We start from the raw sequence: 15941 nt of genomic DNA, 5'->3' as shown, positions 1-15941 counted from the left end.
CTTTTTGAAAGTTGACTTATTTATTATTGTTGCATGATATGTAAGTTCATGATCAATAGAGTAGTGGTCATTTGATTTGATAACCCAATTTTCTTGGTACCTTTTAAAAAAAAATTCATCTTTTTTTTTTTTTTATGCCAAAAATTGTACAACCGCGTTATGAAGATCTAGGCCTCGATTGGTATGTTCTGGAGCCCCTGGCATGGTCCGGTGTGACTGTGCATACATACATGACTGTGAATAAAAAATAAATACTAAAAATAACAAAGAGAGAGAGACACACACAATATGAGTTTTAGAGAGAGAATATCCACTATAATAAGCCTATTTACAGTTCCTTATAGTCTCTCCTCCTCACTGTACAAGGTATATTAGAGGTTTATCTTCTAATGGAAAGATCGTCACTAGAGTTCATCTCCTTTCTTTCAAGAAGCCAAAGTCGAGATTTTCCAAGTCCCCTTAAGCGGTCGGGTCCCTTTCCTTTTATCATCTACCTTCTTTATTGCTTTACGTCACATCATCCCACCTTTATGTCATATCTTCTCTTTTTTCCTAACATCTTTCCCTCCTTCCGCTTTTCCTTTCGCTATTTCCCTCATTATCTTCTCTTCTTTTCCTCCAGATGAGACCTCTCCCTTGGGATGAGCCTAGTAGACTTACTTTGGGCTTGATATATTTTATCTCTTCCACCTTTAATTAGAGTTGTGCAATCAAATCTCCCAATTGAGGCGTAATCTTTCCAACGACAACAAATTCTTATATAGTAATTTAGTACCTTTTTGTGAAAGAATATAGTAATTTGGTAGTAACTATTGTAAAAGGATTACTACAATAAATAATGGTTTTTGGGACATAAAGTTTTCCAACGAATTTTATTTGGGGACAAATAAGTACTTTTTGCTATCAAATTTACATTGTTAGAACAAAATTGGTCCGAAATATTTATATTTGGCCATTTTATTTGTCACGAGTGACAACTTGTGGATTAAAACAATTTATAATTTATTGTGGCGAGTTTTAATCTTTTATAGTGACACTATTCTACCATTAAAAACATTTTGTACAGTAAATACCATTTGTGGCGACAATAGTCGTTGTAAAAGGTCAAAACCTAAAATTCCCCTTTCTATTGTATTTTCTTCACCCCCAGCTCGATATTATCTCTCGTCTCCGTCCATGTTTCTTTCTCATGTTGTGCTTACTGCTGTTCCTTCTCACCTCGTCTGCCCAAAATCCTTGCAGTTGTCGTACCGCCACAGTCTAGGGTATTCCACCACCTGCTATGCCTGGTCTCAATTTCCATAAGCTCTCACCCTCTTATTTTTGGCCATTGATTTGGAGGTATTTTCTCTCGTCCTCTCTCTTTCTCTATTTCACTCTCCACCTTTTTTTATTTCTAAAGGAACTATGGATGGAGGCCATCTTCATTCCACTTGTGACCTAGGCCCTGATCTCCATTGAAGGATATCTTATTTTGTGTTCATCTGCAGTTTGGAAGAGAATTTTTGTGCTTTGTTCTTCTGATAGTGCATTTCTTGATTTTTTCTGTTACTTTGTTGCTGTTAAATTTGTGTTTATATTGAAACGGCGCAAAAGACCTAATTAAAAACATTCGCTAGAGCAGAATGTTGAGCGAGATTCGAGCGAACATTAGGGCTGGAATTCGCTGGAGCTGAGTGTCGAGCTTGTGTCTAACGAACGCTCTGTCTGAATCTCCCTTAAGCTGACTATCGAGCGAGAGTCGAACGAATAATAAGTAAAGATCCTATTCGAGCTGACTGTCGAGCAACTGTTGATCCAACAATCTATTTGATGCTTCACTTGAGCATCAAGTGCTTGGCTTGAGCGAACGAACGACCTAGAGTGGTGCTTTTTCAATAGGAATGAAGCCACACTCAACAAATGTGATAAATCGTGACACGTGGATATATACGCTTGATTTGCGCAATGATCCAACTCCAAATATTTAAGGCTATAGCATATGAAAATAAAGCATTAATTATATATGTCGGATAAGGCCGGTGATGAGATTATTTCTTGCATGCAGCTGGTCAAACTGATCTACAGAATTGAAAAAAAAAAAAAAAAAAAAAAGTACTCCCAAGAAATTTGTTCATGAGTTTATTTTACCGACATTCTGCTGACATTTAGTTGAGTATTATATAAGGGAAGTTCAAGGATATATATAGATCAAGGCAATAAAATCTTATTTATATGTATATATAGCAAATGAATGGCATCATATGCATGCTAGCTTGTTTCAACGGTACTTGTACGTAATCTTTAGAATCGATTAGAGTAATTTGATATGCATGCATAATGTTGTCCGGTCTATCCTAATCTGGAATAAAAAAATTAACAAATTATTAGTCTATTCTTTTATATATTTTTTTTACATTAATCTAGCATTTCTTTTTGCACTTTCAATCTTTGAAATTAAGGTCGACCACTGATACACACACACAAACACACATTGATCAATGAATTAGAATATGGATTTTCTAGCGCCTAATCCCGCGGCCTCATGCATGGGGACTTGATCTCAGGCGAGGCGTGGATTAATATTGCGTACGTGTGGTGTCAAGCGAGAGATGGAAAAGTAGCCGTGGAAGGACGAAATCTTGAAAACAGGTCAGGCTTGACCATGTAATATGCACACTTTTACTCCATCCCGGAAGTTGTTGACCACATTTGTCAAGAAACATAGAACGTGTGGGGAGGGTGGTGAGCCCGTGCATGCAAATTGCAATATATAATTAATATTATTATAACCCTGCTCAAAACTTGGTCATCAAGATACATAATTCCAGCTTCTAGAATGGACAATATCCCAATTTTATTAGAAGAAAACTCACCCATCCCATTCATGTTAGGATGAGATGACATTCTCCACCAATTTTTTTATTTTTTTTAAAGAAATAAAAGATAATTCAAAGATAATAAAAATGTCACATTTTAAATAGTCAAGTAAAAGTGTTATTTGTATTATTAATTTTTATTAAAATGCCTTCATTAATTTATGGCTAAGGACTATCATAATTAGTACATTTCGAGCACTTTATTGAAATTACATTATTAGAAATCAGGACATTATATGTAGTTCGTTTTGGTACTTCATTTAACCCAGCTGGTATAAATTATGGTTGTGCTTTACTTAATTTGTTCGTGCTATGTAACTAATTATCTATCCATCTTTTCTTTTCCCCGGCCAAATCATAACTTTTTTTTTTTTTTATAGAAAATAGAATTCATTAATTCATAAATGCGAAGGTACAACTATGACTTGATATAGACATGAAAAATCTCAGATTATAGGCCAACTACTTATGGTTGGGGCTCCATCAGTACATAAATTCCTTTGTGACTGGTATAGTTTTAACTTTTATAACTCTCTATAGATAAACCGTCTGAGAAACCACACTCTACCTAAAGTAGAGATTTCAAATCCCACAACTAGAGGAGGAGAAGACTTTCACTCTATGGATAAAATGTCCAAGAGACTATTTGTTTTTTATTTTTACCTAAACGAAAAGAAATAACAATAAACATAAAGATAGATGTGAAAATGATGGATTACAACTATAGATCTAAATTTTCAGCTTAAAGAAAAATAAAAAACAAGAAAAAGAGACTGTGGTGGCGTGTGAGGGACATGCTAGGAGTGTGGCAGACAGTTGAGTCAAAAGAAACTGAGGTACCTGGTCTCAAAAATGCCGCGCATGGCAACAGTAGAAGCTTCTTGGTGCGGTGGCGCCTGGCTCACGTGCTACTATGACCTGTGCGTGTGACTCACGCACCGCTCCGTCCGATGAAAGCCTTCGGTCGTCTAAAGGATCGGTAGCTTGGAAATCCTACGAAGGGGTGCGTGGTGGTCGCTGGATTCGAAAAATAGTAGATCAGCATTTTGCCATATTTTAGACGGAAAAACAAACAAAACTAGAAAATAAAGGGATACACAGACAGTCTTTGGTCTAACCAGATGGGATGAGGGAGGGAGGGAGGAGCCGAAGGTCCACCCCCCCCCCCCCCCCCCAGTTGGGTTTTTGTTAGGCGATTATTTGGGGAGAAAAGGGAGAGAGATCTTTCCACTAAGTTTAGGTTCCAAAATGAAAACATGAATGAGAAAAACCCGGCCAAACCATATATATGAATCTAAATGAAGCAAAAAAAAAAAAGAAGAAAAAGAAGTAATTAATGTTGTAATACTTATATACAAAGTGAAGCCAGGTCCAAGTAAATTGACTACATGCAATAATAAATTTGTTGGATCTTAGGAGTGTAGAACACGTCAGTAGATCGAGTGTGATCCCTCGATAAATTTAGGCTTGTATGTACTAATTCTTGACGAGAGGTCCTTCTAATTAGATGTTGTGAAAAAACTCACAGAATTTACACCCTTTAATAAAAGGATGACATGTTTGCCATCTTATATATTTACCGTAAAATCGATTAACTTTAACAAACTTTCTTGGCATCTCTTTCTCCCTCTCTTCTCTTTTCTCTCTCTTCCTGAAGTTCAGATTTTCTCTCTCTATATGAAGCTCTGATTCTCTCTCTCTCTCTCTCTCTCTCTCCCCTCAAGTCATCTCAGATGGGGAAAAATGCTTTCTAATGAGCAACCTGCTTTCGCTTTTTTCTTTCCCGGGTGATTGGAAGAGATTTGGGGAAGTGAGTTTTCTTAGGCCACGATTATGGATTAGCCTAAGAAGGTGGAGAGGCTGAGGCACCTTCTATGCAATGGTTTTCTATTGAGCTGGGTTGGTTTTGGTTGCGCTTTGAGCTCCCCCACTCGACACGTGAATGTTGAAGGTCCATGGTCTCATATTTGACCGCTGAATACAGCTCCACAATGTCATTGGTGATACAACTCCCGAACGCTAGGAACTAAATTTGGGTTTCCATCTCAAGGCTTCTTAAGGTGTTGTAATCTCAACAGTGTCTAGTAACTGGGCTCCTTGATGGACAAGAAACATAGGGATCGCACGCTCTATAGCGTCTGAAGAAAAGACATTTTGTCATCAAACATTGGGATGGAAAAGTATGGTTCTTATTCCTCAAACTCATCAAACTTCAAGCTTTCTGTAGTGAAAAATACTTGCTTCCCGCGGCCCGGGGGCAGGGGGGGAGGGGGAGGAGAGACTTCAAGAGAAAGAGAAAGAAAGCAACTGAGGGAGGAGAGAGACTTCACATGGGAGGATAATTTTCTCAAATCGTTTTTAGCATAAATAATCTACATCGCTTACGTGCCCTCTATTGGAGGGTGTAAAATCAAAATTTTCACCATATCCATTTTGAAGTTTTTCTCATTCTTGACACCTTCACGCTAGCCAACCATATTTCTTATCGTGATATCATGATTTCTAATTGATTTTCAATATAACTCCATAAATTCAACACGATCCTACCTTAGGTCCCGGGTTGATCATATGGTACTATTAATTTGTAACAAATAAAATAAAACTTCACATTGGAGGGAATAAAATATCTCAGGCCCAAAGTGGCTTTCCAAACCCAGTCCAAGGTTAAGGGTTTTATCAAGAAAGAAGGAGGGAACAAAAGGTTAAGGAAGTAAAAGGGTGTCAATGTGTCAAGAGGAAAGAGAGGAGAGGACATAAATGAGAGGTGATGTGACATAAAGGAGGGATGGACATAGGATAATATAAAAGGACCAGACGACTTCAAAGGGCTTTTAGACTGCAACTTTAACTTCTCCTTCAACTTTTTCAACCTCGCGGCCAGAGCACCAATGACAAGGTCTCTTTAAAAAAATAGATCTCTGATTCCCATTGCACAACAATGATGAGAGACTGTAAAACAATAATATTATAGTGGATTTCCTGTTCCCCAAATCCCATGAATGTAGGCATTATGCCAAACCAGATTAATCTGAGTCTCTGTCTCTTTACTTTCCCTGCATTTAGGGGCGATTTTGGTCAGGTTCGGTTGGTCTATAGGGTATTTTTGGGACTGGACCAGATCATTTTGGTCCACCCTTTTCCCACGCCGAACCGGACAAGATTGTTAAGTATCAGTCCAGTCGGTCCGACCTATCACCAAATGTGTCAGTTTTATATTTTTCAGCCCAACTGACATTTCTTGTAAGATTTTGGCCCAAGTCTTGACATTTTATCCTATTTTCAGCCTAAAATTATTTACATACAAAAAGTAGAAAGAAAAAAAAAAAACTTGAAAAAGATGCAATATGCTAATAACATCCAAACTCAAAACAAAAGAAAAATATAGAAAAAAATAAAAAATAAAAATTATCCATATTCATCCAAAAAAGGTTATCAACGGATAAAGCGCAACACGGGTAATTTTAAAAAAAAAATTGAGTATTTTCAACGGAAGTAGCCTGGTTTCATTGAACTTAGCAATCATCCAATGGATCTGTTTAGATTCTATTTCACTCTAAATCGTGTCGTTCTTACAATACCTAGCAAAAACTTGTTTTATTTTTATTTTTTTAGTAGATAAATTAATAAAAAAAATATTAAAATTGCTAATATTAAAATTAAGTAAGGTTTAATTAATAATGTGGATTATGTAATTAAAAAATATTTAATTATAATTATATTTATAATATTGATAGTTATAACTTAGACTTTAGTATTCATAATCATTAATAATGGCTTGTATTAAAAATTAAAATTCTAACATTTTATTTTTTTATATATCATATATGGTTAATGAATATTCAATAACTTTATTGTCCATAGATTATTAATACTTACTTGCAACTTAGGTATCTTAAAAAAAATTATCTAATTACTTTAATTAAGTGTAAATAGTAGAGTATATATGAATGTATGATGTATTTACATATAATGACATAAATTATCATATGATTTATGATATATTATTAATTGATAGCATATATTATTTAACATTTTATATGGTCAATGATAATAGATTAGATGAAAATTATATAATTAAGCAATGCAATTACTATATAAAATAATATATTGTATTATTAAAAAATATATATTGTTTGGTTGGTTTCGGTATGATCTAGTCCAAAAATCATAGATCTCGGGACCGGACCGAAGCCCATTCGGTCCCACAAATGGAGGATCGAAACCAACCAAACAAATTTTTGGTCTGGTCTGGTCCAGACTGAAAGTTTTAGGTTTCGTTTGGAAGTTAAACCTATCTCAGCTCATCTCAACTCATCATTACAATTTTTTTAAAATTTCAATATAAAATATGATAAACAACTCAATTTTTTCAAATCCCAAAATAATAATAATAATATTAAAAAATAATATTCTAACAATATTTTATCATCTCAACTCAACTAAACTCAGTTCAACATCCAAATGCAGCCTTACACTTCTACCTGCAATTATTTCCTGTTCACTATCATGGATGTACACACAAATACCGTACAACCGCACTTAACCACCACTGGGAGCTCCAAACCACTTTGACCAAAGCCTGAATCATCATAATGGATTGGGAATGACTCTCTCTCCTTCCCGCTTGTTGTGTAATATTTAAGCATTAACACCCATTCTTATACTTCAAAAACACCAATCAAAGTTAAAGTTAAAGTTATTTTAGATTATTATAAATCCCAATAATTTATTCTTCTAAGAAATTGTGAAATCTCGTTTACTACTTGTATACTCAGTTTGTGATATTACAATTTCTTTACCTAAATTTTTTAGTCTTAATTCGTCAACATTTTTCATTGGATTATGTGTAATAATTATTTCATAAGGATATGTAATAATATTTATACAAGTATGTTCGGTAAGATAATTATTAGAGATATTATTAAAGTTTTTTTTTGGGGGTCAGTAAGTTGGTACAATATGGTAATAATATTGAAATCAAGAACAATATAAAAACCAAGTAGAATTGGTTGACTTGTAGCATATTCAAGCCAGATGACCAGTCGGATTTTGCCACGTGAACCTCTAAACTATCCATCATGTTTGACCAAGTAAAAGATCAACTCTTCAACCTTGTTCTGTTTTGTCCGTCGGATGAGAAGGCAATGAGGTCTCCGTTAGGTGAGCAGCTGGGGAGCGATGCAGATCCATGGTCCCTCCGGCAATGGAGCACGTAAACAGCGGAGTCCAAGTCGGCATTAATGGATTCGATATATGCAAACTCTAGTGCCCAGACCAAAAGACGGCTCGTGGACTTGACGTCTGGCAAGCATGCACGACGCGGAGGCGTTATTCCCAGTTTCCCCTGTCGTTGATGTCTTCCCGTCGCGTCAGCCGGATCAGGATGTTATCACCATCATTCACTTTGATTATCACCAGGCGGGAGTTTCCATCTAAGTCGTGACCATACGCGACACAATTGCCGTGTGGAGAAGATCATGAACAAAATTTCTAGCCACTCGGAGTTGACTTGCACCCGAATCGATGTGGAAGATCTCGAAACTGTGGCCGAGCCGGAGTGACACAATGGATCAATCCAAGCGGGAAACAAATTGGTTAAATTTCATGGAAATCCACCAGGAAAATGGATCATCCTCCAGGCATAAACACAAGGAATCTGCCTCGGCTCTGGGTGGATCGATCGGTTCTGACTTCTGAGATCAGTTGCAGAGAGTCAGGTAATTTTTTAAGTGCTGTGTTGTTCAAAATATTCTAAAGAAAATACACAAGTAAAGAGACAAATGAGTCTCTTTTGGAACTTTTGGAGGCGATCGACGGATGCCATCTTTTTCTTCTAAAATATATAATCCTTTCGCCAAGCTTTAAGAGATGGAATCATTCTGGTGTGTCTTCATTTCCCGACACGTACGTACGTACGTACCCGAGTTAAGTCTACCATTCTGGTCAACATGGGCATGAAGAAATTAATGTTTTTCTTTTCCCCTCTACTTTTAGCTAGTGTACATAGCTCTTTAAGCAGCTGATCTCTTTCGTCGAATCTTTGAATGCAAACCAAAGGACACGCACGCAGCGTCACCGTCTAGAGCCAATCTTATCTAGAAATGTTTGCCTCTCTTGCCAGCGCCGTGCCAACTATCCTGTACGCGGACTGTCCTTCCGGTCAAAATAATGTATAAATAATCACACTATTTATCATTCTCATACCGTACCACGCATTAATATATAATTTTTATTTTTATCTTTTTATTTAAATACACGTATTTATATATTCATATATCAATATATGTATGTGTTTAAGGCTAGATTTGAATAATGAATTGAGATAAGATAAAAATTAGAAGTTGAATAAAATATTATTAGAATATTATTTTTATTTGAAAATTTAAAAAAATTAAATTATTTATTATGTTTTGTGTGAAAGTTTAAAAAAATTATAATTATTTAAATAAAATAAGATGAAATGAATTAAGCCGCTCTCCATCTAAGACTTGAATAGTAAAAATGATAAATCATCATGTATTAATATGCATTGATAAGTTTCATAACACCTATATATTTCTTAATTACTGTGTACGTGGACGCTTTTTTCTAGCAAGCCGAGATTAGGTACCGTTGCAGGCAAGCTTGCCTAGCCCTGAACCTAACTCATGAAAGTTGCGTCGACCTTTCTTCCAGATATAATGCAGTATGAAGTCGGCCGCTTCCTTCGTTTACTCACCTCCCCACGACCCTAATTGGCCAATTTATAGAGGAAAAAAACACTTCTCTCCTGACTTCCTCTCTATATATACAGTAAAGCAAGCAGCTTAATAATCACGTACTGCAGTCGGCTTTAATTCTTTTGAGCTTTTAATTACGAAGTACTACTCGGCTTCTGTAATCCTTCCCACCTCACTATCTACATATGTCTTCCAGATCAGTTCTTCAATGGCTAAGCCTTGTGGCGATAGTGTGGCTTCAAGTTGTAAATGGAACAAATTTCAATTTCCCTGCTTATTCTATCCAACTCAAGAAACAACTCTCTATATCCCAGATGCAACTCATCCTGCTGGCCTTCGCCTTTGATGCCGGAAAGATCTTCGGTTTCTTACCCGGGTTATTGGCTGATCGTCTACCCCTCTGGTTAATGCTCCTGATTGGTTCTATTCTTGGGTTTGTTGGCTATGGATTGTCGTTCCTCCTCTTAAAACTCCATATTTATATGTATTGGGTTTTCTTTCTATCCATTTTATTTGCAAGCCTCGGTATCTCTTGGATTAACACAGTCTGCAATGTGGTTATCATAAGGAACTTTCCTTCTCATCATCAACAAGTTGTGGCGGGGATAGCAATTAGCTACCAAGGATTAAGCGCAAAGATCTATACAGACTTTGTTCATGCTATTTTTTCCCCTGCGCCCGATAAAATAGCTGAAGCGTTTCTTCTTCTCAACTCTATCTCAGCTATAATCTTTGGTGTCATAGTTGCACCAATTCTGATTCCAAAAATTGAATTTGGACGACCAAGATCAATCATGAGAGTTGGGTTCGCTGTTCTATTTTTCATAGCAATAGGGACTGGAATCTATTCTTTGATCAGCAGTTTAGTTCCAATATCATCTCTGGGTAAAATTATTGGCATGGGAGTTTTCCTGTTGCTCCCTTTAGTAGTTCCAGTTTTAGAATTCTCAGGAAATCATGTGGATCGTAATGATACAGACACTAGACTTCATTGTTTTGCTTCAGAAGAGAATGGTGGTGTTAATAGAATATTGGAGGAGGCCGTGAAAGAGGGAGAGCAAACAACTTCAAAGTCTGAGGAGATGGGAGTGAAGAAGATGGTACAAAGATGCGATTTCTATTTGTATTTTTTCATGTACCTTTGTGGGCCAACGCTGGGACTGGTGTTTTTTTAACAACTTGGCTCAAATAGCTGAATCCCGTGGCCACTCTGCAAGCGCTTTGGTCTCTTTGTCTTCTTCGTTCGGGTTCTTCGGCCGTCTCATCCCATCCTTTATGGACTACTGCTCCTCACGGTGACTCTCTTAAACTCTACTTTCTGACTCCATTATCATTTCTTTTAGAAAGGGTAAGTCGCCTGCCCGTTATATGGATCTGATCAAAATTGTTAAATGATCAGTTAAAACTTAGCACTTAGCATAGTCTTCTTGCTGTTGACCATTAGTTCAAAATATTTAAGAACTTGATGAAAAGGTCTATGCATTTCGGGATTAAACGTCGCGATTCACAGCAAATTAAATTCTATTATTCAATGACTTGCATGACTAAGCGTCTGGTAATTATCATATATATGATTTTTAGAATTCTTGTTCTTTTAAGATCTTCTTCCGTATCTCCCACACAAACCTGGACACACCTCCATTCCACCAATGAATCAGATCCAATTTCCACCTACCACAGGCAAAGCTTTTCACAAAACTACAGATCCCAGTCAACAATGATCGTACCAGCTCAGTAATGGTGTTAGACGTACGTACTCTCTCCACTGTGAGCAGAAAAAGTCTCCACAAACTTCCCTTTCTCATCTCTAAATGCCCACCAATCCACAAAGTCCAGTTGCCATCTATATTTAACATAACTCCCCCCAAAAACTGGTCTGCTCGATCTGCTTCAGAATTTCCAACTTTGGGGCCTTCATATATCAACACAAAAGAGAACCAATAGCTGCAAAAAATATATACCCATTCCTCAAAACCTTCACCTTAGAAAAATCTCTTAGCATAGCAGTAGCTAGCCCAACAAATTACACTGACTAATTATACAAAAACTTAACTGAAGTCTATCTTTCGAGTGTTAATTTCTTTTACTTTCTTTTAAATCTTTCAGGACTAAGTATGAGATGATTTCAAGACCAACATCTTTGGCAGCAGCATCAATGGCTCTGATGACATTAGCTTTCTTCTTACTAATTGTTCCCTCCAATATCACCATCCTCTTATACATCAGCACTGCCATTATAGGAGTATGTGCCGGAGCAATTTCATCTATTGGTGTATGTATCACCGCAGACTTATTCGGGAGGGAGCAATTTTCTCGGAATCATAATGTGGTGATTGCCAATATTCCAGTGGGATCCTTAACTTTTGGTTGCATGGCAGCTTTCCTTTACCGCAGGGAAGGAAACGGAGATGTTATATGCATGGGAATGAAATGCTACAGAACGACGTTTGTTATCTGGGGTTCTCTATGTGCTTTTGGGACATTCCTAGCATGTGGTCTATATGCTCGAACACGAGAGCTTTATACGCAAAGGTTGCAGAATATGACTTCCTAGCAGCTAGCCCTAGTCGCTGGTCTGCACGTACGCAATAGCTGCAATAATTCAAATTGTTCCATGATAGTCGTGATTATCAAAATGGATGATATCTACTCAATAGAGATTCTCTAAACTTTGTGACTGAATTATAGGACCTAGAGTTTGGTAATTAAGAATATGACTAAGAGATTCAGGTCCATATCTACTAGTTATTCTATGTTCCATGCACTAAATTCCTTGATAATGAATAATATAATAGACATGGATTTTCAAGCAAATGATCATTACAACGAAATTCCAAATATTTCTGTGGGAAAAAAAAAATCCAAACTTATTTTTCTTAAGGAAGAAATTTTAATAATTAGAAATATAAATGAAAGAAAAATTTTATTTGCAAGTTGGTGTGGAGTACATGCCTTTCACACAGCTTATATGCCAACATTTGATTAGCAAGATAGAATTTTGAGTCTTGTAAATTAAATCTTACCATATAAGCGGTGTAGAGCTCACGATATTCACCATCCCAAGGACCAGACCCATGTGACACAACGACTATAAATTTCTAGGTCTGAGAAACAATGTACAAGACTTTAATTGATAGAACTGTAAGGGGTGAGCAGAGTGATATTCAATTCATCAATCCAAGTCGAGTAGAGAGTAGACTAAGTCTGACCAGCTCTTGTAGGGTCAGTCAAGTTGCTTATGAGTTGGGATGAAGTAGAGGCGATCATTCTTGATGATAGGGTGATCATGGAAGAGGCTTGTAGGTATTGAAGGAAGTGATTTTTGTTAGAAATATTTTAAATTAATGGACCTACATAGATCATACAACATACATTGTATAATTGCCAAATATAAGATTTTGGTAGTGTCTGTAAGGACCAATAAGTATGATCAATAAAGTAATACAACTGGGCTATTGACAAATCTCTAGAAGCCTGTGATTTTGGTCACTGGTCAAATCATCAGTAATAAAGTTGTATGGGCCCAATTCATGTGTTGAAACACATTAAGGCCCATGTAATTCCATTATTTTATGATGGGCAAAATATGAATCCGGATATTATATATAGGTTATGATCCCATTCTAGATTTATTCTTAACTTTTCGCATCATATCGCTGTAAGTATTTCCAGATAGTGAATCTTGGACGTGAAAGACCGAACTGTTGCGCTCTTTTCTCCAATGGCTACAGGTACGCTCTCTTTAATAAATTTCTACAAGAATTTTGACATGAGATCTTGGTATGTTTGGATTCTCAAAATCCAACAATTTTGGGTTCCGAATTTTTGGTCGATTCAGATAGATACAAGATGACCCAATTCTCTCATATACGAAAACAAGGTTCTCATCATTCTAGTCATCAAGGAATTGGGCATTGAAGTTGATGGAAACAATATCGGTGATGCAACGCTTAGGACCGAGAGTTTTGGAGGTTGGGCCAATCTTGAGAGAGAAGAGGTCGAAGCCATAGTGAACCCAATCAATGGTGGATATCAAGACTATGGAGCCAATGGGATCCATGAGAGAGCACTGTAAATGGTAAAGTTGTTAGGGTTTGTGTTCTCAAAAGACAATAGTTTCGAGTGGCGTATAAATATATCTCAAAGTGGACCTAGCTCGATGTAACACACACACACACACAAGTGTATATGAAAATTGAAAGAAAGATAAAGTCCCACTTCGAGGATGAGCTACTCCAAGATGAATTTAGAGAGAGAAAAGAGAGTAAAGGATTTTTGTAATTTCATTAAGCAATTGACAATAGCACCACGTTCCCACTAATAACCACTAAGGGTCACATGCGACGGACCTCCCAATGTGCTAACCAATCAGAAAATAAGCAACTAACAGAAAGTATAAACTATATCGTGGACCATCATGGGCCTTAGGTTCATAGAGACACTGTCACTAAAATAATGCAGACAACAAACAACTAAAGCCAATAACATAAATGAGAGGGCCTAACCCTTTACTCCTTCGTGTGCCCAGTACCCCTACTCTTCGAAGCCCAGACTACTACCTTGGCCCAACTCCAGCCCAGTACACGGCCCTTGTTCAAATATGTGTGACACTTCCCCTTTCCTCAAAATGCCTTGCCCGCAAGGTAAGGATAATGTTCCTTCAAAACCTGGTAAGGTTCCCAGATTTGCATCGTCGGCATGTTGCCCTTGCTAACGGGTGAGGAGCTCCACAATGGGCTGGTTCCACACCTTCCTAACCTTTCTTGCTAAAATCTCCAAAGGTTCTGGCTTAAAGGTGTCGTCTTGGGTCACTAGGGAAGAGTTTGATGAGCTACCATCTGCTAGCCAAGCTTCTTCTTAAGCTGCAAGATGTGGAACACCAGGTGAATGGTGGTTGTGGGTGGAAGCTAAAAGCAATATGCAACTTCCCCAACCCTTTCTGTGATCTGAAAGGGGTCATAGTATCGAGGCATACTTCAAGTTTTTATGGTGAGCCACTATCAATGGTCGATAGGGTTGAAGCTTGAGGTAAACCCACTCTCCCACCTCTAAAGTTTGGTCCTTTCACCTGAGACTAGAATATTTCTTCATTCTTTCTTGTGCCCGTTTCAAATTATGCTTCAAAAATTGAATTATTTGGTCTCTAGTTTTAAGATCTGCTTCCACTGCATCAGCCTTAGTTGTCCCAATCAAATACAACATTAATTTAAGGGGTGGGTAGCCATAGAGGGCCTCAAAGGGGGTTAGGCGTGTCGAGGCAAGTAGAGTGGTATTATACCACCATTCGACTAGGGGTACCCACTGTGCTCGCACCTTAGGTTTGTTACCCACAAAGCACCTAAGTTAGTTTTCGAGGCATTTGTTTATTGCCTCAATTTAGCCATCGGTTTGGGATGGTAGAAAGTGTTGAAGTCTAACTGAGTTCCCTAAGTCTTGAATAGCTCCTGCCAAAAGGTACTAGTGAATGTGCTTTCTCAATCTAAGATGATAGTTTAGGGCATGCCATGGATTTTTAGGATGTTTTTGACAAATAAATGGGCTAAAGTATTGGTTTTGAAGGGGTGGATCAGAGGGTAAAGTGAGAGTATTTGGTGAGTTTATCAACAACTACCCATAGACTTTCAAAACCTTGGAAAAGTTGTAGGCCTTCTATGAAGTCCATTGTGATGTGGGCCCAAGGTTGGGAAGTGTAAGACCCAGCCCTCTGCCATGCCCAGGCCCGTGGAAGCATTTCCAGAACACGTAGCATGGTTTCGCGCCCATTTACCATTTTCATGCATACCCTTTTCATCCTCTTCCTCTAGGTTTTTCTCTTTACTATTTATATCATATATATATGTGTGTGTGTGTGTGTGTGTGTGTTAAACATCCTCAACCCTAGTTCATGTGCCGCCCATCCTCCTCTTCACATAAGGGTCAACCGAGAGCTCCACTTCACTGCGCTAGCAAGGAATCTTGCCGTCAACCATAGCCTCCATCACCCATGATTGTATTTTTTGTTCACAAAAAAAAAAAAAAAAAAAAAAAAAAAAAACAGAGGGTGAGTCGGGTGACCCACTGCCCCCACAAGTTGCTACCGCACAGTTCGTCCACCCCTTGAGAACCTCGGTCCAGACCTCACCACTGTGCTCAGCCACTCAAAGCTGTCGTCCAATGCCTCTCGTAGCCTCCATTGCAAGCCACGAAGCTCCCCTATTTTAGCCACTTGAAACAGAGGCCCTACCACTGAACCACTACACTGCACCGCACCAACCAATCCAAGCCGTCGCCACCCGCACGGAAAAGGGCGTCAGACACCCACGGGCCACCTCAGCCTTAACCACCCCTCACGGTGAGCATCTCTTTCGATCTACACACTCCTTTC

The 15941-nt window shown here is 37.8% G+C and overlaps 1 pseudogene; it reads left to right on the top strand.

Annotated features, from left to right (window-relative positions):
• The first annotated feature begins 9522 nt into the window (after positions 1 to 9522).
• LOC121260237 lies at positions 9523 to 12312 on the top strand (annotated as a pseudogene).
• Positions 12313 to 15941: the final 3629 nt, after the last annotated feature.

The sequence above is a fragment of the Juglans microcarpa x Juglans regia genome, chromosome 4D (assembly GCF_004785595.1).
Source record: "Juglans microcarpa x Juglans regia isolate MS1-56 chromosome 4D, Jm3101_v1.0, whole genome shotgun sequence".
Taxonomy (NCBI): Eukaryota; Viridiplantae; Streptophyta; class Magnoliopsida; order Fagales; family Juglandaceae; genus Juglans; species Juglans microcarpa x Juglans regia.
Note: the sequence above shows the minus strand (reverse complement) of the source record. Positions and strands in the feature narration are given on the sequence as shown.